At 44.1% G+C, this 27,138-nt stretch overlaps 2 long non-coding RNA genes across 2 annotated transcripts; one reads left to right on the forward strand and one right to left on the reverse strand.

Annotated features, from left to right (window-relative positions):
• Positions 1–223: 223 nt before the first annotated feature.
• LOC115576261 (uncharacterized) lies at positions 224–2,198 on the reverse strand. The gene is made up of 2 exons (XR_003982802.1): positions 2,016–2,198; positions 224–835 (listed from the first exon to the last, which is right to left on the reverse strand). It is a non-coding gene; the product is annotated as an uncharacterized LOC115576261 (long non-coding RNA).
• A 2,737-nt stretch (positions 2,199–4,935) lies between these two features.
• Positions 4,936–6,263, forward strand: LOC115576431 (uncharacterized). Its single transcript, XR_003982842.1, has 3 exons — positions 4,936–5,364; positions 5,456–5,601; positions 5,990–6,263. It is a non-coding gene; the product is annotated as an uncharacterized LOC115576431 (long non-coding RNA).
• The last annotated feature ends 20,875 nt before the right edge of the window (positions 6,264–27,138 follow it).

Here is a 27,138-nt window from a genome sequence, read left to right on the forward strand (position 1 = left end):
TAAACCATCGAAATGTTTTGTGTGCCTGCTGGAAGGCTTCATTATGCCCACACTTCTTGAGGTCACCATCGCATAGATTCACACCCACACACCCACATTTCGAGACAGAGTGGTTGCAGCTCTACCAGCACCATGTTTTCATACTTCACAAATATTAAAACAAATGTTTCTGCCACTCCTGGTGAATTGTTGGTGGAGTCATGAGTCAGAAATCAGATATGGCTTGTGTTTTTATTAAGATTCATTGAGCTTTGTAGTAAGATAAACATGTTGGCTCATTTCAAGAGAAAACAATCTTAGTCAACAAGGCGTCTTTCACTTTCAGGAAGAAGTAAATTTGATTGGTGGAATTTCCACACCACGCAGCATGCAGTCACATCCTGTTTTTGGTTGTTTCCAATTTCCAGAAGTATGGGATATTCCAGGATATGCAGGATATGAATTCCTTAAAACAGGGGGAAGTTTTACCCCCTTGCAATGATTAAATGGTTTCAGTGATGATAATGATGAGTCGCCTTAGGTTGATAGCTTTGTGGGAGGCACATCTTCAACGATAAATATTAAATCTGGAGGCTGAGACACTGATTTTGTTGGAGTGCAGGGGGGAACAAACAGTAATCACATCCTCCCTGAGCTCTTGTGACCCGCAGAAATGATGAATAGAAAGCAGAACAATGTGTTTGTAGTTAAATTTGGGAATGTGAGAATGCTGAGAATAAACAGCTGCACACAGCAAGACGTCTTTAATCCGGTAAGGGCCAAAGGTTGTTTCAGCAGTCCATCAGATGGGAGCAGAAGGGCATGATAGAAGACGATACGCAGCAAGGGGGAGGCCCTGAAAGACAAACAGGGGGCTTCATTTAAGAAAACAAGCATTGAGATTCCAGTCATGTTGCTAAAACACTCCCTACTCGCAAAAAGCAAAAAGCATGCATCCCTCTGTCCTCCAGTCTCACTCCAGGAGAGTTTTTGCACACAGTCATATCACACTCAGAGGGTTGCCATGTGAATTTCAATAAAATGTTATTGGATTTAAGCCAGTGGTGGACTGTAATCTCCTGACAATGGGTCTGTGTTTCCCAGCAGCTAAGCCAGAGGAACTGAAAACGCAACGAAAGACTGCCGGAACAGAACTAAAGGGTTCAATAGTGTGTCAGACTTATCAAGCATGCAATATGATCACTATCAGCTTTAAACATGCTCGTGTAGCAACCTCAGAGAGTCCAGCCGACCACCTTCAAAGAATTTCTGGCTCATTTGTTTTAACTTTGCCTGGATGTTTACACTAGTGAGTCACATAGTAATTAATGGTGTGAGAAATGGCAGCTCTTGTATGGGAGGGGTTTTCTCACGATAAAGGGTTTTATTTTACGTGGTGGTGTTGATATACGCTAATGCTGATGTTTAGCCATGACGATGGATTCACCTTCCATTTAAATGTATGCATGTTCAAGAAAATAAGACTCATTAATGTTGTTGGAAAGATTATCATTGTTTGAGTACTCAAGTCCGCTTCCCTCCCATAAGACAAAATGTGCATTCTATGAAGAATGAAGGGACCTCCCCTAACAAAAAAAGGAAGAAAACAGAAAGTGATGGGATAAAACATTAGTAAGAAAAACCTAGTGAACTGTGTCATTCACTTCATTAAGATTTAAAAAGTAAACTTCAAATAGCGTCAACAAGGCTCCAGGTAAGGACGCAACCTCTTTAAAACTTTGCCTGTGACAGAAAGGAAATGGCTGTAAAAATATCCCAGTGAAAAGGGACAAGGAAAAACACTTGACTACATGTATCCAGAGACTAATGACTTGCCGGGACACTGATAGGATGTCCTTGGACTTTAGAGAAAAGCCTACATCAGCTTTGGTGGACAGATGTTTTTTTTCTCACCCTCTCTTTAAATCTGTAAAACTGAGCCAGCATTTAACCTTCAGCGGGCAGATTTGTGAAAACAGAGAAGAACACCAGAAACATTCACAGTGCAACAATATGAGTGTTGTCCTTTTACTTACTGAAGCAGAGCTTACTGTAATGTGATCATGGAAAATGCATGAGTCTTAACAGAGGTCCCTCTGTTTCTGCAGATTCCTTGTGTCTCTGCTGGCATTCTGAAATCCCTTTTCTTTATCTCTTGGAAGAGAGATGATGCCAGTGTCAGTGTCAGTGTCAGCATGGTTGGACCGACTTCCTAAAATGGTTTTTACACATAGGAAATCATAGATATTTCTCTCCCCCTCCCCGCATAGTGTAATTTTATCTTAGTTCCTGGGAAAACAACATGACGAATCAAACGGCACAGATTTAGCTGGTATTCCATGGAGGATTGTAGTCATCCACTAGAGATAAATCATCTCACACTTGTGTCTAAACTCAAAGGAATTTCAGAGTAATACTAGAAGTTTAATTCGCACCCAAAAAGCTGTTACACAACGGAAGTCGTTTGTCTTCTAATTCCAGTGAAGTTTGAATTCAGTTTCTCCCTCACATTCGTTCATTTTTTCTTTTTCGGACCTCACATTGCACAAACTCTCCCACTGAGGGTTCAGAGTCTACATTCCACAACATTGAGTAAGATGAATTCCCCTGTCGAGGACTGCGCTCTTGCCTTGATCGTTAAACTGAGCAGAGGTCATTTCTGGAATGCATTTGTGCTTTTGGAAAGGATTCTGCAAATGCGTACAGTAAATCTGATTTCATGCAAACTCTCCTGGCAACAATCAGACAAGCTGAAACAATCCAGATGTAAACCTACTTCATCACCAAATATCTGCCTTCAAAACCTTGACGTAAGAATATTCAAGCTGTATAATAGCCTTTTACAACACACACCAAACCTTCATTTGACAAAATGTTCCTCGTGCTAGTAGCAATATGCAAAAATCATTCAAGTGATTGAACAATTTGGCCTCAGTACAGGCAAGAGGATACTAATGATACAACCCAGGTCCCTTTTTACCACAATGAGAGGTTGTGAAAATGATCCTTGTGCACACAGATCCACAGAAACTGTATTATGCACACAGGGCCATGTCGGTGTACTGTTGCAATTACACACCATGAAAAAAACAACGCCTGTCTGCGCACATTTTCGTCAGAGTGGTGGGCCATCGCGTCACGGTAATGGTGAAGCAAATCTACACTTGGCTGGAGGAAACTCAGTACAGTCGGCAGCACAAAGCTCGATAGTCTGCCATTGTTGTTGTTGAAGCCGGGCCGCGTCGTCACAGTTTTGATAGGAATTGCCTATTGCCAGTTTACACAATGACATTAAAGGTGCTGTTTGTAAGAAAAGTAGATTTTTGAGTCCAACTTGTCAAACAATGACGCCTTGGGATTATAAGAACAGGTCGTCGGCCATCACAAAGCATCATCATTTAGAGAGTAGTCACTCAAAAATCAAATTTTCTTTACAAATAGCACCTTTAAGGGTGGCATTTTAAAAATGCAACAAAAGTTTACAGTTTAATGCGTAAAACTGCTATCTAGTGCTCTGTGAGGTTGTACTTGAAACTTAGTATTTCAAGCTAAATTCTTACGCTGTTTAAGGTCCCACTGGTTTGTTAAGGTCGCTCTATTCATGGAGAAATGCACACAGGCGATATTCCGTCAGAACTTGCGTATGTTTCCAAGTTAACCATGGTGACAGAACAAAACACGGTGGCTGGTTCCTTTCCAATGCCTGTGGGACCTGACTAATCAGGGAGGACTGAGCTTTTCAGGAAGGGGGTGTTTAAATGGAGCGTCCAGACAGAGGGTTTGTCAAGGTGCTGCAGCAATTGACAGTATGAGAAAAAAATTTATCGTAAGCGATTTTAGTATACAACTCAAATAAAAGTATAAAGTTGAAAATGAGCATGATATGGTACCTTTAGCCGTGTTCAACATCAACAAATTTAGTGCCGAGCCAATCAGAAGATGTTGAGATATTTCAGTTTAAATGACAACTTTGAACTAAAGTTGGTGTACCGGAAACATCAGGGCATCTCTGAAGTTAGTAGGATTCATTCTCTGGGCATCACGAATGGGTCTGACTGACCCAGAGACCAACCCTGCTATCCTTCAAGAAATGCCGCCAATATGGCCAAAAGCCAGGGCTTTATTATCAACACTACTTATTATAATGTGATGACCTTCTCATGTAGACGCGCAGAGTTCTCTGTGCCAAAACAAATATCATTCATGAAACTTGAAAAAGAGCGACATATGATTAAATAATTCAATTGAAATTGAAAGGGTACGTGTGTTTGTTATATGCAGGAACCAGATAACAAGCAGGAAATATCCAATTCACTGCAGACAAGTCCACAAAAGACAGGAAGAGCGTTTAAAGTGTGTTTCAGTATGAGCAATGCAAGATGGCAGCACACAGACTGGATGCCTCTCTTCCTGATCTCATTTCTTATCAGATGGCCTTCTGTCAGTTTACTGAACACCACGTGCAGAGGATCCTCACGTCGCCTCTTGTCTATTGTCCTGATTGTATTATAATCAGTTTGCTTGCCACACTTTCACCCTCACCTTAACCTTTGCTAATTGAAAAAAACATCCTGTGGTTTCTATTATACTTTGAGTACATTTGGATCTCTGCCCAAGACTCCCTCTTTCAGTTTTGTGTTTCAGTTCACCCCACCCTCTCCTTCCACACTTTCTTTTTGCTCCTTTGTCCCGTCTCCTTTTAAATGCAGCAGCTCTCTTCACTTGGAAATGAAGGAGAGCTGAGAGTCTCAGCTTAGACTGAAGACCTCCTTTCACAGTAATTACATTGTTTTGCTCTAGTGTTTTGTGAAAGGAGGCTCACTCCTGTCCAGCTGAGTCATAGGAGAAGGCCTCTCCAAGAACAATCTGCCCCTTCAAGGCTCCCCCCTATGCTCAACTGTGTACTGACAACAATCAGATTCATCCAGAAACTCCCAGTTGGCGGGGGAGGATAACTCAGAGGATCTGCCACTATGACCCACTGACAGGAACTGTAGAAGTCTGGAACAGATAAAGAGAACACATTTTAGATAAGGAATGCAGTGCAGCTTCCTGAGAAATCACCTGACTCACTTTTTTTTTGTGCTCATTTACAAGAATTCTGGGGAAGCTTAAGAAATCAACCTGGAATACTTCAGCCTGACAGGAAAGATGCTTACAGTGGGTTTCACGTCATCTTACTGAGGGAGGGTCCCACTATTCTGTCTTGGCCTGGCGGTCCCAAGAGAGGATCATCACTTTACAACATAAAGATTGACATCATAGCCATATGGTAATGTTTAGGAGCTGATTGATGGTGGACAGGCAGAGATGTCAGACAGACAGTCAGGTTCCTCTAACTAGAGTTTTCTTCTTAATTTCTTCAGAAACAATAAAGACTAGTTGGTGAGTGATTGTTTGAATTTGCTCCAGTTTGTAGATTGTGAGCGATGATGTCATGTGTTTTGGGAGTAATAAACTGTAAATATTTTTCCAGTTGAACGGCAGAGACCCTCCTACATCATCTGGCAGAGATTGCTCTGACAACAAGTCCTCCAACCCCCTTTTATATGATATCCCCCAAACCTACCGAAGACATCTGTTCATGAGGTTAAAACCCTCCGCAGGGACGCAGAAACATATGTGAGTGTTTTATCTAATGGCTCTTTGTTCTGCCCAGGGGCTTCTTTTATTGCTTACCTTGCAGAAGCCACAGCATGAAAGTCACTGATCTCTGGCTCCCCCGCGTGTTGAAGCCAACGAAGTGATCCTGAAGTAAATCAGGCTGGACAATAAATGTCTTCACCTCCAGAGAAACATTTCAGATTCGTTGATCCGCCTGATCTAATGTCAGCATAACAGTTTTTTTTGTTTTTTTTTGTCCAAGTGGTAATATTTTATTGTTTTCCAGTATTTTTTCAAACACTCTACACTGAAGCGCTCCTTGATTACTGGAAGTCACCACTAGATGACAGCATAGTGTCAAATCAAACATCCAGACTTCATCACACTCTCTTTAACCTCCATACAGATGTGGTCCACTCCCCCTGAGCAGAGCTTTGTGGGGCAGACGGGGCTTTCGGCAAAGGTGGAGGAGGGGGCTGCTGCTGCAAACAGTTGGATAACATATGGATTTGGGAAACCTCAGCGGTGGCAACCTCAGCGGTGGCAACCACATCGACCACATACGCTCACTATGAAGCCATAACAAAGCCTCTAGGAAAACCTAATTAATAAGGTCAGAGCCGACTGAGTCGAAAAGTGGGATTCCTGTTAGTCAGATTTAATTTGAATTAATCGTTACTTGTGACGGGTGGGAGAGAACCTCACACGAGCTCAGATCAGAGGCCTCCGTGTTCTGTTTATCCTGGCCATGAAGAGCAGTGGTGGAGGAAGTATTCACATGTTTTACTCAAGTAAACGTAGCAATACTACTGTGTAAAAATACTCTGTTACAAGTTAAAGTCATTCAGAATGAAGTGAAAGTAGTTAAATAAAAGAATTAGCATAAAAAAGTACCAAGAATGAAAGAACTAATTATGCAGAATAAAGCATTTCAGAACCATACTGTACGGGGAAATTTCTTAACAAACAGGGAAATTTCCTATATTGATTAATGTGTTAATGTTTTCCTCACTTTGATATTGCCCTAATTACGTAAGATACTACTGGGTGGCTTAACTTTTAATAATACGAGTTGATTCACATGTTCAAAATGTGTAATTGAGTAAAAAATACAATATTTACCCCCCAAATTAATTGGAGTTGGCCTATAAAGTGGCATCACGTGGAAGTGCTTCATACCTAAAAGTTGTTCTTTTGTGCAGTACTTCAGCAAATGTACTTCAGTAAAAATCCAACACCACTGACATATACACTGCGTGTTGCGGGTTAACCTTAAACACACTTCAAGCAGGAAACGTGATTCAAAAACAGATTTCATGAGCAGCACATCCTTCTACAAGATTCGTCTTGTTTCGCTTCAGAGGAACAGATATATTTTTTGTTCCCTTCAGTACATCACGCACTGTGCCTCTCACAGTGTTCAGTGTCAAGTGAACTTATCATATTGTGTAACATTACCATGATTTTACTGAAGATGCCTTGTTTGCTTTATTTTGTGCTTTAAGTATTTTTGTCGTGGATTTAAAGTGTTTCATGTGTTCTTATAAAGTGTTTTTTTTTTTTTAAGCGGTGGAGGTTTTTTTTAAAGTGCATTTACGACTGTGTTGTACTTCTACTCTGCTGCATTTTGGAGTCCAGTGTTGCAGTTTTTACAATCACTGCAGTTATTTGATAACTTTAGTTGCTCGTTGCTTTACAGATTACATCCTGCCTCAGAGTCAAAGTGGTGCATCTTTAAAACAATTTACTGGATCAACAACAAAGCATATACACACATAATATCAGATCCTGTAAGACTATTTAAATGAAATGTAATTAAATGTATTATTATTATTATTATTGTGACTTTCACTTCTGCCGAGGCAACATTTAACATCTTTACTTTTACTTAAGTATGACCTTAGAGTAGTTTTTACAGTACTAATGATTGCGCCTGGCCAGTGACTATAGCTGAAAATTATTCAAGATGGCTAAATTGGCACATTTACAGAAATCAGTGTCAGTAATGTGCACTGTCTCTGTAACTTCAGCGTATTAAAAAATAAAATGTATGTAAGCATGAGAGTGAGTGATGTTTCTGCTGTTTGGAGAACGAATGCGAGAGATAAAAGTCGTTCTACAACTCACACAGCTTTCTTGATGGCACCTGTGAACATTTCATAATATTTTCCTTTAAACTTTTCTGTTCTATCTGCCTCCCTTATGCGGGAACCAGCTGTGCCTCAGCCAGCGGCGTAGCTGTTCCAGACATCACTGGTCGTATTGTGGTGGGATAAACCACAAAACTGACAATTTCTCAGACCTTTGAAATGGTAACACGGTAAATCCTCTGTTTGTAAGAACTTTAAACACGGAGATTGGCTGTCTTTCTGTGGTTTAATTTTAACTTGTTTGTTTTGGGTTGAGTCCAGCGTGCCGCAGATGGACACTTTCTCACAGAGCTCCTCAGCCTGGAGCTTTTTCCGAGCTCACTCTCTCCTCTTTGCGTTTGAGTCCGGGGCTCACCCATGGCCTCAGTGGATCCACTGGCCAGCTTCATGTCCCAGCCGTGCTAGCAGATATAGAATAGTATGTCCTTGCCAAAATAACAGAAACACCCCAAAACCAACTTTGGAAGCAGTCCGGTGTCGCAGGCGGTTACATTTCATCCTCCAGCAACCACAAAACTCCATTGAAAATGAGCGTGAATAAATACGTTTCTACAGCAGCGAGATGAGCTCCATCACTGGCTTTAAAAAGGAGATTAGCATTTTAAAAAACATGCCCCAAGGGACTGTGGCTGTCTACCATGTCCCAGAGGCATTTTAGAGTCCATACCGAGTAACAGATAGGGCCCTAATGATTGGCCATCACAGCCTGGAACACTGTATGGAACATAAATCTGAGGCGGTGACATAAGATCATTTAGTGAGGGTCATGAGGAGGGGAAGGAGGGGAAGATGGTAACACAAGCTAGCTCTTGAGAGTAACCATTGATTTTTTTTTAAACCTAGAAAGAAAAAAAGAAAAAGGCTGGAAGGGTTGTAATAATTTGATGAGGAGCAGCTGACACAAGACACCCAAAGGTCTAGCTCGAGGATGGAGACGAGTGAAACCTAATAGTATTTATCACCACTACCCATCTGACCAGCTGCTGGGGACTTTGTTATGCCGATTCTCATTACACCTTTTTCTCAAATGTGACCAGGATGTCTTTTCAAACCACACCCACGTTCCTCATGCAGGTTTCATTTGAAAGCCAAAGAGAAGACAGATCAGCGATTACCCTGTGAAAGGGAAAGGGATGCGGAGCTCTTTTTTATGGGCTCAGCAGGAGCTCGAAAGGTCTTAAGATGCCCCCTTCCCCCGTCAGAGGCCTCCTGGGCACCGTTAACACCATGAGAGAGGGGCAATGACTTCCAAAGTTTGGTAAGGCAGGAGAGAACAGCATCTCAACATCTGGAAGGCATTATGCTGTTGCTGCCCGAGGGTGAAACTCAGGGAGTCAGTGACGGGGGAGTGACTGTGTGTGTTTGGACCAAGCTGTGTTTGATTTACACAGAATGACTTAATTACATTGTTTTTTGAGAGTTAGGGTACAAAACCATGACCTCTTGAGAAGTACTGAGTTGAATGAGGGTGGCAAACAGAGATGATGGGAGATAGTGAAATACAGTGCGCTCTTTCTCTGCGGCGGGTGGTGTACGGGTGCTCATGCACAGAGCCTGTATGGCTCTTTGTTCATGCAACTTGTTTGAAGACTGGGTCTTTCACTGGGCGGCAGGATGTAGAGCTCTGGACCTTTTGGCAACACAGCCGCTCCATCTGAGCCTGGCCTGAAACAAGATGGCTTTGTATGAGCACGATCACCATCCTGCCCCTCCCTTCCTTCCCCTAACCCCTACCTATAGGGCCGTCGCCTGAGGCTCTGCGCACCAGGTGCTCCCCCTCGTTAGCTTCACGGCAGCTCGGGGTCCTGCTGCTTTCAGGGAGCAGAAGTTACCTCAGAGCAACCTGACCTTCACTGGGACCAACCCAGTCTTTAATCAAGAGTGCTCTGACATCAGCCGGGAGCCAGCGAGAGGCAGGCCAGCTGACAGGGAGCAGCATGTGATACCACAAGTTAGACGTGCCTTATATAATACGTCTTTTCCCTTTTGTGAAAGACTGCTAAAAAGGCAGTTCAAAGCTCAACAGACAATCATTGTTTGCTTGATGAAGGCCTCATTTTGTTGGTCATAAACGAGGCCAGCCTCGGGGCGTTTTGACATACGTCCTGATCTCTATCTGAACCCACAAACGAATAAAAAAAAAAATAAAATAATAATCTGATTTCATGTCCACGCGTTGCCTCTGAATCACTAACTGACGCATATGTGATTAATAAAAAACAAGAGTTAGTAAGACTCAGCCATTTTGTGAGATTTTCCTGGCTGTGTGGCTTTCACACCCCCACCCCCCTTGTGTAATTTTTTTTAAAGAGAGAGCTGGGTCCTCTCCATGACATGAACACATGCTGTGCTCCGCCAACTGCCTCAGGCTCACAAGAGGCAGGCGCTGGACAGTCTTTTATCCCCCTCCTCCTCCTCCTCCACCCCCCCACATCAACCTGTCATCTACCCCTCCACCCTCGCTGCACGTCCCACTCCTCCTCTTCGATCCCCCTCCTTCTCCCGCCGTGCCTTGCCGTCAGTCGGCTGTTATTGAGCAGGCATTTCACAGACACTCCCACTGAGACCAGTGACCTCATCAGCGGGCAGGAAGTCAGAGGGTTCAAGTTCCTCCTGTGAGAGTAATCCCACACATCTCTGCACATTTGATTCAAGAGAGGGGAGAGCGCCGAGGGGCCATGGGGGTGTGGAGTCCCCGTACTTACTGGCTTCTCACTCCCAGACCACACCACATCATGATTGTCGTCACATGACCGCTCTGGAAGGAGAACAATATCAGTGGAAAAGTGGCAAGATCCAGGTGTCTCTACTTCCCCCAGCCCGAAACGGCTGCAACGTGGCAGTGGAACAATGTGGAGGAAGAGATCAGATTAGAAAAGAAGGGAGCAAAGAGGAAGGAGCTTTGAACAAATGACGAAAGACGTTTGTATATTTAACCATTAATGGACAAAGATGTGGCGCGTACATGTCCAATAATAGACAAAGACGGCTCTGTCCCTCCATACATCGGGGAATAATCATTAATATGAAACGTCAGGGACTCGCAAACTGATTGGTGGCTTTTTCCCTGAAGTGGGTCAGTGACCTTGACTGTTTGTCAGTCTCTTCCTGCCAAAGTTCTGTTGCCTCAACAAATGACAGTGGGAATATAAACCAAAGCTGATTCCACTCGTGGCACGACACACCCAGCTGGTATCAAGGATAGTCTGTTATTTCTGTGTGGTTGTGATGCATCTATGTTTCGATGCTGATACAGGGAGCGACAGGGATGAACTGTAACTATGTACATCTAAGTACTGTACTTAAAGGGTAACTTCGCCAATTTCAGTGTGTTTTCTTGGGGAGTACTAATGCAAACGTGAAAACAGCAGTATAAAGCATTTAGCGGTTCCAGAGAATGCTGCATACAATCTGTTAAATTGCCTACAGTGATGTCTCTCTCTCTCTCTCTCTATCTCTATCTCTCAGAGGTTTAGTTGCATTGTGGGTAATGATCGCACCAGGATTTGAAAAGGAAGAAGAATGCATGAAAAAAAGGCAAAATATCTTGTTCTGCTGTATCAATTTTGACCATTAGATTTTAAACTGTCCATATTGAGTCCAACAAAACCTGCCGCCTACATACATGAGATTCAAGAGGCCATCTCTAAGGATTTAAACATTGTTGAAAAAATTGGGGTACCCAACTCTACAGTTTATATAAGAAAAGTGTAGTCGTATTTACATATTTTAACTTTAAGTACTTTTGTTGCCAGAAAGATTAATTGTTATTATAATGATTTCATATCAAACTCAGCTATTGCAAGACTTTTTGTATTGTGACTTTCACTTTTACCAAAGTAACATGTTGACACAAAAGCTCTACTTTTGCTTTCAAGTAGGACTTCTAGGTACTTTTTATAGAAGTGCAAAACCACTTTGTCTCTACAACAGGCCTGTGTCATATTAAGAAACACCCCCTCCAAACACTGTCATATTATCTGCTGGATGTGTTGTTCAGAGAGTTTTTGTGGGCTTCAATATTGATCCATTTCCATTTCCATCCATCAAAACTGTGGCATGTTTGTCGCAGATCAATGGTTCACCAATTAAATGTATCCCGGAGCTATGTCATGCAAACACACAGGCCCACAAGAGCACGCTCTGCAAAAGCTCGAGCAGATTATTAGTCCACACATCATATGTGGCCGAGCACTCGACGTTGTAAACAACACTTTCTTTTTTTTCACATCCTGTGCACACCTCCCACTCTTTCTGGGAGCCAAAAGTGAGTGAGTTGCAACACGTTTGTTACCGGCAGGTCTCGCTCTGAGCTGACTCTGCAGAGTTTCACTGCAACTCCAAAGGGCTGAGTCTGGGCTTGGCCACTCCTGGCATGCACGGCACAAAGACGTGAGCACTGCCAGAAAAGCCCATAGCACTTCCACAGAGCAGGAGAAATACAGAAAAAACCCAGGGGGAGCACACAAGACCAGGCAGAAATCAAATCAAGGGTGTTTGTGTGTGTGTGTGTGTGTGTGTGTGTGTGTGTGTGTGTGTGTGTGTGTGTGTGTGTGCGTGTGTGCAGGGAGGGGGGATTCATGTGAAATGACTTTGAGCTGGGCAACAGCTCAGCTCATCACAGATCTTTGCCAAAGGGAACATTGACGGGTTTGTGCCCAGATGTGTGGGAGGGAGACAGAGCTGAACAGTCATATCCAGTCTTTGTGAATTTGTTCCAACTCTTCAGACACGGTCCATTCTCCGCCATAAATCTGCCGTACTTCCAGGCACTCGGCGTCACTTACTCGATCACGGATTGTAGCGCGCACAAATAATGAGCTTTTATGGCCTTGAAAGCTGTATTCATTCGTGCGCTTCCACGCGCCAGCATTTGGACCGTAGGAGGAAAAAAAAAAGGAGTAACAGAAGGAAGCGTTAACATGTATTTTTTATCTGGTTCAGGAAGAAGAATGCACCGATAAAGTGATGCAATTTAAACAGCACCACATGTCTGTGAGGCCCGCTGTCACCAGGCTGTATCACAGTCAGCCCTCTTTGCAGCAGACGCGCAGTCAATGTGGAGGCTCTATGTGTTTTTAAGAGCCTGTTCTCCTCTCCGTCTGACTCAGCGCCAATGTTCATACTTTAGTGAAACAGAACATTCAGATAGAGACAGCAGTGGGACTGGGAGGACATTCACTGATAAACTCTGAACCCTCACAGTGAAAACATTCATACTTTGTAGCCGGGGACGAGCGGCTCTTAGCACGCAGCCGATCGCCGCAGTGCCCCAACTCCGGACCGCAGGTTAGGAAGCAGTCTAGCCGCCAGAGAAAAACATTAGCATTGTAGGTTTCTCCATACGTATCATATCAACAATTTTACAATACTTGCCGTGTCATGTCTCGGTTACATAAGGGTGGTGGCAAGATAGCTATGTGAGACCACTGTTGTTGGTGTTTAAGAACGAAACCCCTGGATATTTTTAACGACTAATCTGAACATTTTCCAGCTGTGGAAGTGGTAAGACAAGAAGTCGAGACAACTTGCTGCCAAAAAAAGAGGAATCTTTAACAAGAAGTCTGGGTAATTTCCAGAGACAAAACCAGATAAGCCAAAACATGATCTTTTTCCTGACTCTAGCAAAGTGTTTTTTTTGTGGCTTAACCTGACCAGACCATAAGCACGTCGATGTCACAAGATAAAAATGAAAACTTAACTGAAAGAATTCAAAGTTGCAACATACAGTATCCATGGTTTGCAGAAAACGAACACCGCCAACGTTTTTTCTGGCATCAGTGTTGTTGGCGGGGATTTGTATTTGTGCTGTCGCTGGCGGGAAAAACGTACCTTACTGTCATATGAAACTGGGTCACAATGAAAAAAAGATTTGGATCAGTACATAGGTCAGCGGTATTGACATGAGTCAATGGAAAGCTTTGGGTGCACATGTGTGATATATAGATGAATGGAAAGAGAGTGGAAAGAGAGTAGGAGTGATAAGAGAAAGCATGTGAAAGTGAGAGAAAGTGTGTCGGTGGAGATAAGTGCAGGTCGCTGGAGTCTGGCTGCTCCGGGGTCAAGAAGGTCAGCGCTGATGCAGAGACGAGGAACGTCGTGACCCGTCGCTGTGTGGGAAAACTCGGTAGAGGGACGGGGGAATATTTTCAGGTCTGTTTGGGATAATTGAAGTGCGTCCTTCAGCTGGAGTGTGTGTCGGCGGAGCTTTGGTCATACATAGAGGGCGGGAGAAGAAGAGGAGGGAAGGAGAAAGAGGGGATTTGGTCCTTGAGCAGGTCTGGTTCCCATTAGACCGGAGGCCCGGGGTCGGTTTGTTTGTACAGCCAGAACGTCCCAAAGGAGAACAGAGGCAGCCTGATGTTGCTCCTCCCAACCCGGCCGCCATGGAGGGAGTATCAGCTGCAGTGCTTCACTTTCTTGCCCCTCCTGTCCTCGTCCTCTCACTGCATCCCTCCAGTACATCCACCCCTTATGGAACAAAGTCCAAATGGGTCTTCTAAACTGTTTACGGATGTTCTCTGTTTATGTGCTATTCATGAGAGCCGTGCTGAGAGTTCCTGTCAGTGCCCTCGGCCCTACTGTCCTAGAAGCCGAGCCATGTGATTGACATGTCATTTATATGTGAACCGAACCCTGTGTATTCGTCAGCTCGCCTTGTCTAATGGGCAAGCAGAGACAGGTCTGTCACTCACATGGGTTGGGCTACAGCGCTGTAGTCGCACGCTCTTTTTCTTTTTTAGGCATAAACACAGGTCGATCAATAAAAAAACCTTTCCACTTATGCTGTAGAACAATGCTTGTGTAACGCTTTCCCATTAGAGTGTGTCGTGTCATGGAACATTTTCCCAGCGTAAATTCTGCAGGTCTGTCCTCGTCGGTAATTTGTATAATCTTCCAGCAACATGAGCTTCTCCCCAGCAGGAGGATTTGGTCAAGTTTTTTATTTCTGTTTGTTTGCCGCTGTGCTAGCTATAAAAACACCGTCAGTCAGACTTGACCGGCACCGTCGTTGTGAATTGCAGGCAATAAAAGGCCCTAACGACACCATGACCACATGCAGAAACACTAACAGGTAAATAAAGCCAGGGAGACTGATTGAAGCAGCATGACTTTGACGCCACTGTGGTGCGACAGACGGGGCCATAAAGATCAGAGTGCACAGCGAGTGAGTCAAAGTGAGAACTACAGAGGTTGTGATAAAATGGAGAGGAAGTTCTCATCCGCCTCTCGGTGCTGCATTAAAACAGTCAAGAGGAGCGGGGTGTAGCTGGAGGGGGTCAGGGAAAGGGAAGGGGATGATGTTTCTCCCTCGGTGCTCTGCAGGGAGCGGCTGGGGAGTGCAACTGTGATTTATGGAAGCCAGAACTCCGCTGTAACTTTTTTTTCCTGGAATTCGGGGCTGCTCCGAGGGGGCGGAGGGTCGGCCGAGGAAGGGGTTAGGGGGCAAGAGTGGTCTGAGGCCAGGATGAGAGCAGTATTTCACAGACGCCGTTAAATCAATTCACCTCTAGAAGGAGCAGAACTGGAGGGCTAGTGAACGATCTGTCTTTTTCCTTCTGCAAGCTTCTTTGACTTTAAGCCTTCAGGTTCCCCCGGGGTTAAAGGGCTGTTTCTCCATGTTGGAGGCCTACAGTTTTGCTGTGTTATTGGAACTTGTTGAGGTCAATGGTGCGAATCATTGGGTAAGAGCATTCACAAGAAGTACAAAGTTGGAGAAGAAGAAAGCTGGCGCTAGAGGTGCTTTTTAAAAACAGTCATCAAAGTGCCACTGTTAGTACAGGGGACCCTCCTGCTTTTTCTTTCACAGGGAGCAGTGGGAATTTGTTTGAGCAGCATCAATGAAAAAGTAGATGATCATCATTTAAAATGCGACACCTTGACTGGCTAAATATTTAGAACCGCAAAATGAAACCCTACGTCAGTATTTTTAAGGGATTACGAATAACAGTATAATTATACAACGGACTGAATTAGTATTCCAAATATATGACCGACACTGATGTTGTGTGTGTGCGTGTTTGTGTGGCTGCAACATCAGAGAGCAATCTTGGGTCTGGATGAGCAACATCATTCGAGTTCAGTCAAAACTGTGGTCCTGTGTCAGCTTTACTACAGGGAAGAATGTCTAATTCAATCTGTTTTAGTTTAGTGAGATTACTGCCAGTCATGGCCGACTTCGTGGGAGCTGTTAATTAAAGCCACATTTCTCTTTTTGTTATCCAGCAGCGATATTCGTCAGTTTTATGGAGCGTTCTCTGTGGCAGCTGCCTTGTTGCCAAATTCTGCATTTTACCGTTAAACACTTGAACGTGGACACTCAAGTCTTTCCCGTCATCCACCCAAACTGCCTGAAGGAAGGATTCTTTATGTGTTTTTTCACAGCGGACACAACCCTCATCATGATGATGCTGCTGCTGCAGACTCTGAATACTACAGTGCAGACTTCATGTCAGAAAGCATGCTAACCAGCTAGCTCTGGCTGGCACTGTCTCATAAACCCACCAAGTCATGGTTGTATCCGCTGTACACCACCTCGACACTGTATCCCTGCCGTCGGACTGGCTCTCCATCGTTCTTGGTGGCTGTGCTCAGTTGTACACCAACACTCCACTGGTGCTCCAAGCGGCCAGTCTGTGGAAGAGTCAGCTAACAGGACCCATGGATGTAATGAAAGCTGGATACAGAGCACTGTTCATTTATATAAAAGCTGCAAGGTGGAGCTTGAAAAGTTCAACTTTCACAGGTACAAAAAATTACCTGAATCTTCCGCATTTTGGGGCCCATAAAGTGGCGACCAAGCCAGCTAACTCTCGGCATAGCACCCGGCTAACTTGAATTGGATACAAATAATTTCATTGTGAAGCTCTTCTTGACTTTCCAAAAGCTAAAAAAAGTATATTTGGAAAAAGTATTCTGGGCCAGTGGCTTACTGTCTGCTCCAACAGACTTTTAACCCAGGGCTAGAAGAAGTGGCTTAGGTTAACTCTGTGTTAACAATCTGTGTGTGATAATGGCCTAAGTTACCTCAAGGTCAACTCTTCGCCTCGGGCTGAGATAGCTCTGGGCTAAGAATATGCCGCTCGCAAAGAATCAGCAGCAGTTAGAGTTACTCTGGTAATACGCTGCCCCCTACTTGTTTGGAGTACGTATCATGTATATGTCCATTCTGCGGTTTGTACAGGATCAAAATGCCCTTCGGTTTGACCCACGGTGTGAAAAGAAAAGATAAAAAATACATTTAAAAATATAAAATGTAAAGAAGACAAGGCACAGGCAAGAACTTAAATATATATCCATCAATGTAAAACGTATGTACAAGATGATTTCAAGTAGTGAACAGCAGCAGGATCGTCCTTTTTCGTGCAAGAAAGTAAAGTGCTGGTGCGTGCGTGCATGAGTGTGTGTTTACAGTTCAGTTTCTACATAGTGCACCTTTAGGCTCCCATGGTATGACTCACAAATCTCCAAGCGGTACCAGCCCAGCTGGCAAGCAGCAGCATGAGCTAACAGTCATCATCACATGCAAACCTCCCTCACAGATGTGTTGTATCCAGGGCTGACTGGTCCACTGACGCTAGCGCTCCTTGAAATTTATGTAGTGAGAAATCTAATAGAGGGCGGCGCGCTTTAGTCATCGTGGCTCATCGTGGACTTCAGCGGGGAAAAAGTGACGGCTGGATGTCATTAGCAAGCAGTGATTATTTAGTGATGGGATATTGTGGGATGGGGTGGCAGTTCTTGAGCAAGTCTGTGGAATCTGGAGCTGCAGTTAATTATCTTTTCAACTATTGTTTATATTGTGCCACCACAGTGGTGCTTTTAATGTGCATCAAATTGTTTGGATTCCTTCTTCATGCTATCGGGTAATTTTCTTTTAACTGCAGACGTTATTACAGATTTTGCTGTGGGTGATAAGTAATTTTGAACTTGATTGGATGTGGCCAGTGAGGTCATCATGCAATTACAGGCCAGCTGTATCAATATCACCAATTTTCTAGACCAGGATTTTCCGTCTCCACCTTCTACCCTCATCCCCCCCCCCCCTCAATGAAAGCATTTGGAACTTTTACTTTGTGACTTTCCCTGTGAGGCACTTTCAGATTAAACCCACCAACGCGGTGCAAACAACTGTCGTCAGAAATAATGTGACATGTAGCAATGCCAGAAATGTCTGTATTGATGTATTGCATGGTACAGCTTGTCTTACCAGTTTCTATTTGGAGATTAAAACCCTGAACCTTTACGGTAATGGTTCAAACTTGACTTTTAATTTGACTGTGCTGTGCTGCAACATGGGATTAACAATAGCTAAATAAAGATCAAGGCCTTTTAAACATGGCGCAGACGTGAGATGACTCAGATAAAGTGACATTACCTGACATTTACGTGCATTATATAGGTGTATACCTGTTTGAGAGCCTTTAATATAACGTTGTTTCGGCAAATAACCTGTAATACTGACTGGTTCAATGATGCATGAACAATGTTGATTTCCTGTGCTGTCATAAACTAAATTGATGTCACGTGCTTGATTACTCATAACAGAGAAGTGATGCTTCTCAGTTTGATTGTAATCTTCCACATACAGGTGTCAGAGGTCGCGGAAAACAGAACACGCATGGAAAAAGGGAAGAAATCATCTCCCATGGCATGTGACGTATTCACAATAAAGATTCAGCAGAGACAAAACAATAAACTCACGAATGTAATGACACATTGGATCTGGATTTGTGTTAAGGTCGCGGCTCTTCCAGCTTTGTGGAGCGGGATTTAGTCGGCGCGACCTCGGTGGAGTGAGGTCTGAGCCGACTGGAGGTGTTCCAGCTGCAGTCAATAACAAACACTGGGGAGGGAAGTGAGACGATGATGGGAAGAATGTGTGCAGAGCGCCGATCAAAGCATCACCTCCCGGGTGGCGTGTGGAGCTTGACCACAGGGGAGGCAACGGTGTGCAGCCAATAAAGAAACCTCAGAGGGTTTCAGTCTGGTTCAAATGTGACTTCAAATGACACAATAATCAAATACACAATAAAACACAATCGAAACATAATTGCACTTATTCTCATTAATGATTTACATGAATGACCTTCCTTATTTGCCCGTTGGTGGGAAAATCGGCTCATGAAGCAATAATACGTTGTTATCATTTGATTTTATTATCCCCGATATAACCTGTAGGAGCTTTACATGTGAAAAGCAAAGGTCTGAATCAGTTGGCCTGGACATTAAATGGACTTTACCCCGCCAGCTCCCCTGACAAAGTGTGCATTATTGCCGACGGAGCTCATGTGGAACGAAGCAGAATTCATATAGCGCTTGTGGGCGACGTTGAGCGTAGTTGTTTACGTCCTCTTTTCTACTTGCCTGTATATTGCTTTCCATTCTTTACTTGCAAATGTGTTGCAAACACATTTAGTATTGATATCAATGCAAAAACATTCGTCATTACGGATGAGTCTTCGTTCCCATGCGCGCTCTACCCAGACACCTCTCACCTAAACTCAGCATTTGGTTATGAAAGTTTTTGTGGGTTTTTTTTTTTGTTCAGTAGCTAACAATGCAACTCACACAGACGATATCCTGTTAGGTCTTGAATGTGTGAAAGAGATAATGTCAGCTTCCTTCTTTAAAGATATAATATGTAACATATTCTCAGAACGACCTTTGTCTTTCTGTTTCTGACTGTGTTCAAACCCACAGAAGAATGTGTTCGTGGTAATGGCGCGTGTCCTTTGGTCGCCTGTGCTGTAACTTCAGAGGGGGAGTCGGAGAGGGAGGAACGAAGTCTGCCGACATGATATAACGGGACTTAACGGGACATTGGCAAAACGTTTAGACGCTCTCGAACATTTCGAGTCACGTAGGCAGATTTGGTTGTTTAACAGTGACGTCAACGTGGAGCAGAGTCCCACACTACTTACAGAAAATTACAATCTGTGCGTTTAAGTCTTTCTGTGTCAGTGATACTGGCAACAAATAAAACTAAAATGTGCAAATTTGTCACGGTCCCTGCAGAAAATATGGTCTCCCATTCCATGTCCATGATTGTCTGGGCCACATCCAGGCCGGGTCTGGGTCATGCTCACTGTGTGTGTGTGTGTGTGTGTGTGTGTGTTTGTGTGTGTCTGTGAGCCTTGTAGACAGAAGTGCTTCAGGCTGTATCAGGACAGTGTGAGTTTTAACCCCCCGCTGTCGTCCTGCTATCCCTCCTCACACTCTTTTTCTTCCCTTGTATACATTTTACCACTTTGACGACATAACTTGGTTCAGTGAACAGCGACATTTAACTGATGGCGAGGAGAGGAGCGCAGGTCATGAGAGGTGCTGGTACGACCCCCTGGATTAACGTAATGGCCTGGCCCTGATCCTTCTTATCTGATGACCCCCAATATTGACCCCGACAATCAAGTGCCAGGAAACAGACGATAAGTCCCGCTCCGGGAGAGAAATGTGCACCTTTTGACGCATGTGTTTGCACAAACACTTTATTGTAGACACACTTTTACAAACAAATACTGAGCGTTCCGCCTCAAGCGAATGCAAGACAGGGATCACTGCGTTGAGCCTGGCCTCCCTGTTTCAGCGGAACAACGTGCAAGCTTCTCCAGGCAAGATTCCAATAGGTGCACGCTTGACCTGGTTACTGAAAGCTTATTTTACCCTCTATTGACCAACTTCACTTCACTTCCTTCCCTCCTCTGTTTACACGCATCCATCTATTTTCTATTTCCTTTTCCAGCTCCCTTTACCAAACCGCTCCACCGGCTTCTTCTTCCCCTTTTTTTCCCGTAAAAATCTTTAGAAACGTTCTGCATGAGTGCACGAATAAAGTACAGGTCTTTTTTTTTTGTTTTTTTCTGTTGTGCTGAGCGATTGCGGTGCAACATCTGTGCTCTAAGTCTCACACTCTCACCTCGACAAGAACGTAGCACGCTTTGAAACTCTGCAGCCCTGAGGTCGGAGAACGAGAGCAGATGTTGTATGACTATCACAGATGCGACAGCACAGCAAAGCGCGGCCGTGTCAGCGTGAAGCACACAGCAATGTAAACTGAGGAAACATGACCGATTCGTGATAATGAGTTACGTTGTGGTTCCTGGTCTTAAACTGCACGGACACTCACACTCGGATGCACACACACACACGCACACATGCACATGCAAACCTATGACTAACCTTTTGAACTTGCTTTCTGGTCAATGAATTAGAAAGAAATGTCAGGGTTGGGTTTCTCTGCCAGTGCGCGAGGAGCCACTGATGGCTGCCATATGTTTTCAGGTCAAAACAACAGATTTTTAGCCGTGCCCTTTGTGATGCCTTTAAAGATTAAATGACAAGGACGCGATACGCTGCTCCGCTAAACGCTCAACGGAGACCTTCGTCTTGGTGTTGCTTCTCAGAAAAGACACCTCTCGGGCCACGAAATGACTGTTTGACCACAGAGCTGTCTGGAGTTGCATCACTTCTCCTTTGACTGCTCCGGCCGAAAAACACACACTCTCAGTTCTGATGTTTTAATGGGAAAGACGCTGATAATGGGTGTGAGGATTTGAATGTGTTTTTCTAAGGGTACTTCAGCAAGGCTCTACAAACACTGTACTAATCTCCAGGAAGCCACAAAAGTCATGACTCCCCCCCCCCCCCCCTCCCCAAACCAACCATGTGGGCCCCCTCACTTCACTATCCACTAACACTCTCTTCCTCTTCGGACCAGAGGACAGTGAACACAACGGACACCTAATACTAATACTCACGCATGGTAACCGGTACACAGGCCGGTGCAGAAGTGGACCATGGGAACAGTCTTTTCAAGCCTGACTGTAAAAATAAGGGAACTCTATACTCCTGTGAGACGATCGAGCCTCAGCAGAGGGGGGAGGACGTAAACAACTGTAAAAGCACCAAGGAGACAAATATATACGTAAATGTTAATGACAGGATGAAAGCGAGCACGGAAAGAGCGATGAATAACAACGGACGTCAAAGCCCAAGTCACAGCACACCAACGAATACGTTGAATCCATCACTCGACACACGAGGCGTACAGTATATTCCCTTTGTGTGAGCGCACAGTATACAGTGACCTGACGGCGAGCAGTGATTCAGACGTTATCCCTGCATGGAAAACAGATCAAATGTGAAAAAGAATTCGCGTTCTTTTGTTCTGGGAAGAAAAAAAAAAAAAAAAAGCGGCTAGATGCTCTGGAGATAAAGCGGTAAGCCAACACTGCAGGTCTCGCAGGAGTGAATGCAGGGTGGACGGATTCCTTCTAAACCTGTGAACAGCAGGGACATGTGGCACAGCTGGCGCTTAAGCTCACTGTTTGGAGCAAAAGAGAGAGATAAGCCACCCTGACTCCAGGCAACACTTGTGCTGTTTGGTGTTGAGAGGGGAAATCAAACCTCGGCGGCCACAAGCACTGTCTGTGGCCATTAACCGCCCCCAGATTACACATTACACATACACCATACACATACATGATTTCTAGAAGAGCCTCATCAGCAATTTTCCAACCAGGTCCTGTTTTCGCAATAAAGAAGCAGTTTGCTTGGGGCCATTTTTAAACCATTTAAGCCGGAGTACCATGACCAGGAGAGCCTTGTCCACAATTCCACATTCTCTTGTTTTTTATTCGAGTATTTGTCATTTTGAGATAGGGCATCATGAATTCAGAATGGTGGCGAGAAGACGAGATACTTCAAGTCCCTCTGGAATAACTGTTAAATCCTTTTATTCTCACAAATCCAAGCAGGTCGGAACAATATTTTTCAACTAAGTCAGGTGTTAGAAATACTTACCGCTTGATCGCCCACGGGTCTTTCTTTGTTTTTCGTGTGTCTTATCTGAAATTATGATACAATTCACACTTACAGCAAAAATAAATAGTCTTAAAAGCAGCTTTAAGCGATATTTTGTTATTAAATTGAGCGTTAAATGACTTTGAGTGTTTGGTACGTAACCCACGTCTCTCATGCAGCGAAAGAGAAAATATTTATTTTGGTATCCATGCCCTTTTTATTCAATCAGGACAGAGAACTCCATAAAGAGGCGGCCCTGTCTGCTCGGGGAACATGCACTACCGAACTTATACTACCGAACAGGCCAAGCAATGAAAAACGCTTGAAGAAAAAAAAGAGGCAAAGGAAGCTGCCGCAAAAAAATGGAGGGGAGTCGTGCAAGTGTGGTGATGTAGAGGGGAGGGAGTAGATCTGCAAAGTGCTGCAAAGAAAACTTATATCAAATCTGGTTTGAAAGTGTTTCTGACTTCTCTAATTTTGTTTTCTGCAAACGAAAAGCTTCCAGACATTCCAGAATCACTTATGTTTTATTATTGATGCATGGCGTCCACTGCAGTAAACATTCATGTAACTCCTTCAAATATTGGAAAAGAAAGAAAGAAAAAAAAGCAATTGGCATGACTTTTCACTTGTTTCACTTGTTGTGTAATAATTAGTGCATGTGTAAACTGAGAAAAGGCCATAAAACCATCACACAAAAAGCAAAAATAGTTTGAAGATCTGTCGCCATCGTGCATGTGGTCACGTTGCACCAGAACGGTGGCGGCAACGACTTCACAGATGCAAACCGAGCACATTTCCTTCTGCTTTGATGTGAGCTGCGATCCTCTGAGAGTCATGTCATCCGTATCGCATCAGCGCCGACCGACTTGAACGACTCCGATGCACATGACCTAAAGAACGTTTACGGCGCTAAAAATACACATCTCAGGGAACATCTGTTTGTAAAAGAGGAAGGTTTTCTCACAGACTTATTTTCATGTCTGGGAGGCCTTTTCTCTCTTTGGATGAGGAAGTGATGCGGGATCTTACCCATCATAACTCTCTTTCTAGTTGCATTTTCTATCTGACATCAAAACAGTTGTTATCTTCGTGTTTTGTCTGGATAGATAAGTACACATAAGAAACACACCGGTGACTCATTAAATGAAAACAATGAGCACACGATGAACTGTCGGCCCTCTTGGTTGTTGGCCTGTGTAATAATATATTACATATTAACAGCTGCAGTGGCTTGTAACTTTTTGTATAGAAATGCACACAAACAGCAGACGGAAAGCCCCCGTGTCACACAACACAGAGCCTGAGAACAGTTCCAAGTTATTGTTAATGACATCCCCTGTGTACTCTGCATCTAAAAGTAGGAACTAGAAAATTCAGCCACTTTGCCTTTTTTGGGTCTTGAGATCATCTACACGGATGACTGATACAACAATACAGTGTCTTATGTGTGTAGGTCTGATGCACTGTCTAGTTTCTATCTCAGTCTCTGACTTCAAAACGGCTTTCTGTCCCACTTGCAGCAGGTTCAAACTTGGGTCAGGGGACCACATCTACTGAGAGTGCTTCTCGTTTTGAGGTCTGTGAAGTTTAAACGAGACGATGAATCCTTTGAAGGACAAGTTCAACACCCCCAAAAGTCTGCTCGTCTTCTTTTTTTCATTCTGATGAGAATTAGAAGAGAAGATCGACGCCGCTGCCATATCTGTACAAATGTGATAATATATGATCAGCCGCAGCCTGGCTCCTTCCAACGGTAACAAAAATCCACCAACCAGGACATCAAAAACTTGTAGGTTTTTTTTAATCCATGTAAAAAAAACAAAGTTTAAAAACGTGGCGACTACTTCTTGGTTAGGAGCAGATGCTAGATGATACGCTGTCGTTCATATCCAAACCACGTGTCCTGCGATAGCTGAAGTCCTATACAGATGGCCAACAGTGCCTTTTTTCATTATTGTATTGTAACAAAAATGTAATTTCAGTGAGTGTTGGTGTCAGGTGTGTAGAGATAAGCTGTTCAGTTCTCAGGCTATCGAGCATACTATACCCTATATGTCTTATATAGACTTTTTATTTTTGTTTGACGTGGTACGTATAGCAGCAAGTTTTATCTGTGTGTAGCTTTGAAAACCGGAACCACACTTTCCACCACATTGCCCAGAATTGGTTGTATAAACTGCTCGGGTGATGTGATCTCACTCACTCTCTCTCTGCTCTAATTTACCTTACTCTCACAAAGATCCACTCTCAGGTACCCAAATGTGGAACAGATTGATGTCATGTGAAAAAGTACCTGGCAATGCTGATGTAATTCAGTTGGTGCCCTTAAAAGCACTGAGTGTTGCACCGAACTGTACCAGGCAGGCCGAGGTTAGGAAGGGATATTTATACCCTAAAACTGTCTGATTTGTTTTTACACTTTTTTGCACAAAATAAAAAATATTGAGAGGGAATGTGTTAAATAGCAAGCTGGCAGATGGATAGCTTCCGTGATGTGAGTCAGGCTAACTGTGACTGTTTATAGTCTTTGTGCTAAGCCAGTGGTTCTGAAAGTGGGGGTAGGACCCCCTGCGGGTGAGGTGGGGGGGAGGCACAGATCCAATGCAGGGCCCCCCTGCAGTGAGGCGGTGGATGACCAGGGAAAAAATGTGGAGTGAAACTAAGTTGAATGGATGTGACACAACATTGGCGTTCCTATCATGCTGACCTTCATTTCATTAAAATTCAACTTTGATCCTTTTTAACAGTCACATCCTCCATCATGGTTAATGATTGATAGAAACTGTGGGCTGGGGGACGTGAGCGTTTCTCTGTTCTTGAAGGGGGAATGCCAGATAGAGCCGGTTGTCAGCGATGAGCGCGGCACTTATTATCTAACTCTCCACAAGACAGCAAATTAGCATATTTCCCCAAATGTCTATTTATTCCTTTAAAGTCGATTTCCCTCTACAGTGTCATTTCAAGGCCTGTCCCTGACACCAACATGCAAATCACTCAACTCGATAATAAAGCCCGACCTTCCGTTGAAGTTGTGACAACACAGCAGCGGCTCATGAAACAATACGATCCCAGAGACTTTATTTTGAGGTGCACATCCACCACCACATGTAGTAATCTTGTGGTTGGGGGGGGGGGGGTGCAGGCGGTTGCTAATAACAGCTGCCAGATGTGCAGCGTCCCCAGAGCCCATGCGCATTCTCACAGACAATGGAATGCTTGTGAGGAGCCCCAACAGGAAGTGAGGTCAGGGCTCTTGCCCCCTCCCCTTAAAGCTTAGTGAGAGACACAGCAGAGGGACAGCTTCGTCGGAGCGGCTCCTGAAAGAGTCCAATCTTTGACCCACTGACAGCGAGCAGTCAGTTCATAAAGCTTGTCTACTACACATCCATTTCACACCGATCATCCACTGAGACCACAGAAGGTGAAACACAAAGTCGAGCTGTTCAACCTTCAAAAAAACTGCCTCCAACTCCTGAGATTGCAGGTTAAAAGATTTTAGCACCACGGATAGAAGTATTGCAAAGTTGACAATTTTTTTTTCTCCCAACTTGTTCTTCTCTTTTTCTTTAGAGTGAGCACTTTCCACATACCAGCTGCTGCTGCTGCTGCTGCTGCGGGGGCGGCAGGGATGAGTGCGGTAAGAGTGGTTGCACAATCTTGATCCTTTCCCCACCAGTAAAGCATCAGCAGACGCAACATGAGTCAAAGTCGTTGAAGCTGTTTGATGGAGACCAGACTTACCTTGGGCTCATTTAGGAACTGCTAATGTGTGAGGACGTTTCATTTCCCCCCCCAAAGGTAGACTTGTGATGAGCGGTGAGGTGTTTTCCCTGTCTAGTGGGCTCTGACGTCATTCAGAAACCCGCACGCACAGGACTGGAGGGGTGCCACCTGCTTCCTTGGCTGTGGTCATTATCAGGAAAAAACGTCTTTGTAATAAACTCTGAATCATCGCTGCTCAACTGTGACGGTTTTGTCACACATTTCCATTGTTGCATTTTCTGCCCCGAATGTCAGAAAACATGATTTTGGAACGTTTCAACAGCCCTAATGGAACACACACAATTCCTTAAAGGTCCAGTTTATAAGATAGCTGATTGTTGAGTCTCTTTCCCAACGCTTTGGTGTGGTGGCCGGCCGGAACTACTAACTCAGCGTGTCAGTATTTGACTTAATTATTTAAAGTTACCTGAATCTTCCACATACCTTCCGTATTGTACGGCCCGTAGAATGACTTACAGGTCGAGCAGTTACCTTCCAGTTTAGCCCTCCGCTAACTTGAATAGAGTAAAAGAAATGTAATGGCTGCAGCTATTCTGGACCATCCACATGTTATCAGACCTAAAGGCTATCATTTTGAGTTGTGACACTCAGAAACATGTATCCAGCGTTTTACACTCGCTTCTTTCACAATGTAATCTAATGGTAAAAAGTCTTTTCGGGCCGGCGTGCAGCCCGCGACGCTGTAATGACATGGTTTGGCCGCTATGTTAAAACATCTTCAAAAGCCCAGAGCACTTCCGGGAGCTTTGAATCGCAGAAAGAAGCTGGATGACGAGCTCGTACTGGAAACAATGCAGGATGTAAACACTGGCTGAGC

The sequence above is a fragment of the Sparus aurata genome, chromosome 23 (assembly GCF_900880675.1).
Source record: "Sparus aurata chromosome 23, fSpaAur1.1, whole genome shotgun sequence".
Classification (NCBI taxonomy): domain Eukaryota; kingdom Metazoa; phylum Chordata; class Actinopteri; order Spariformes; family Sparidae; genus Sparus; species Sparus aurata.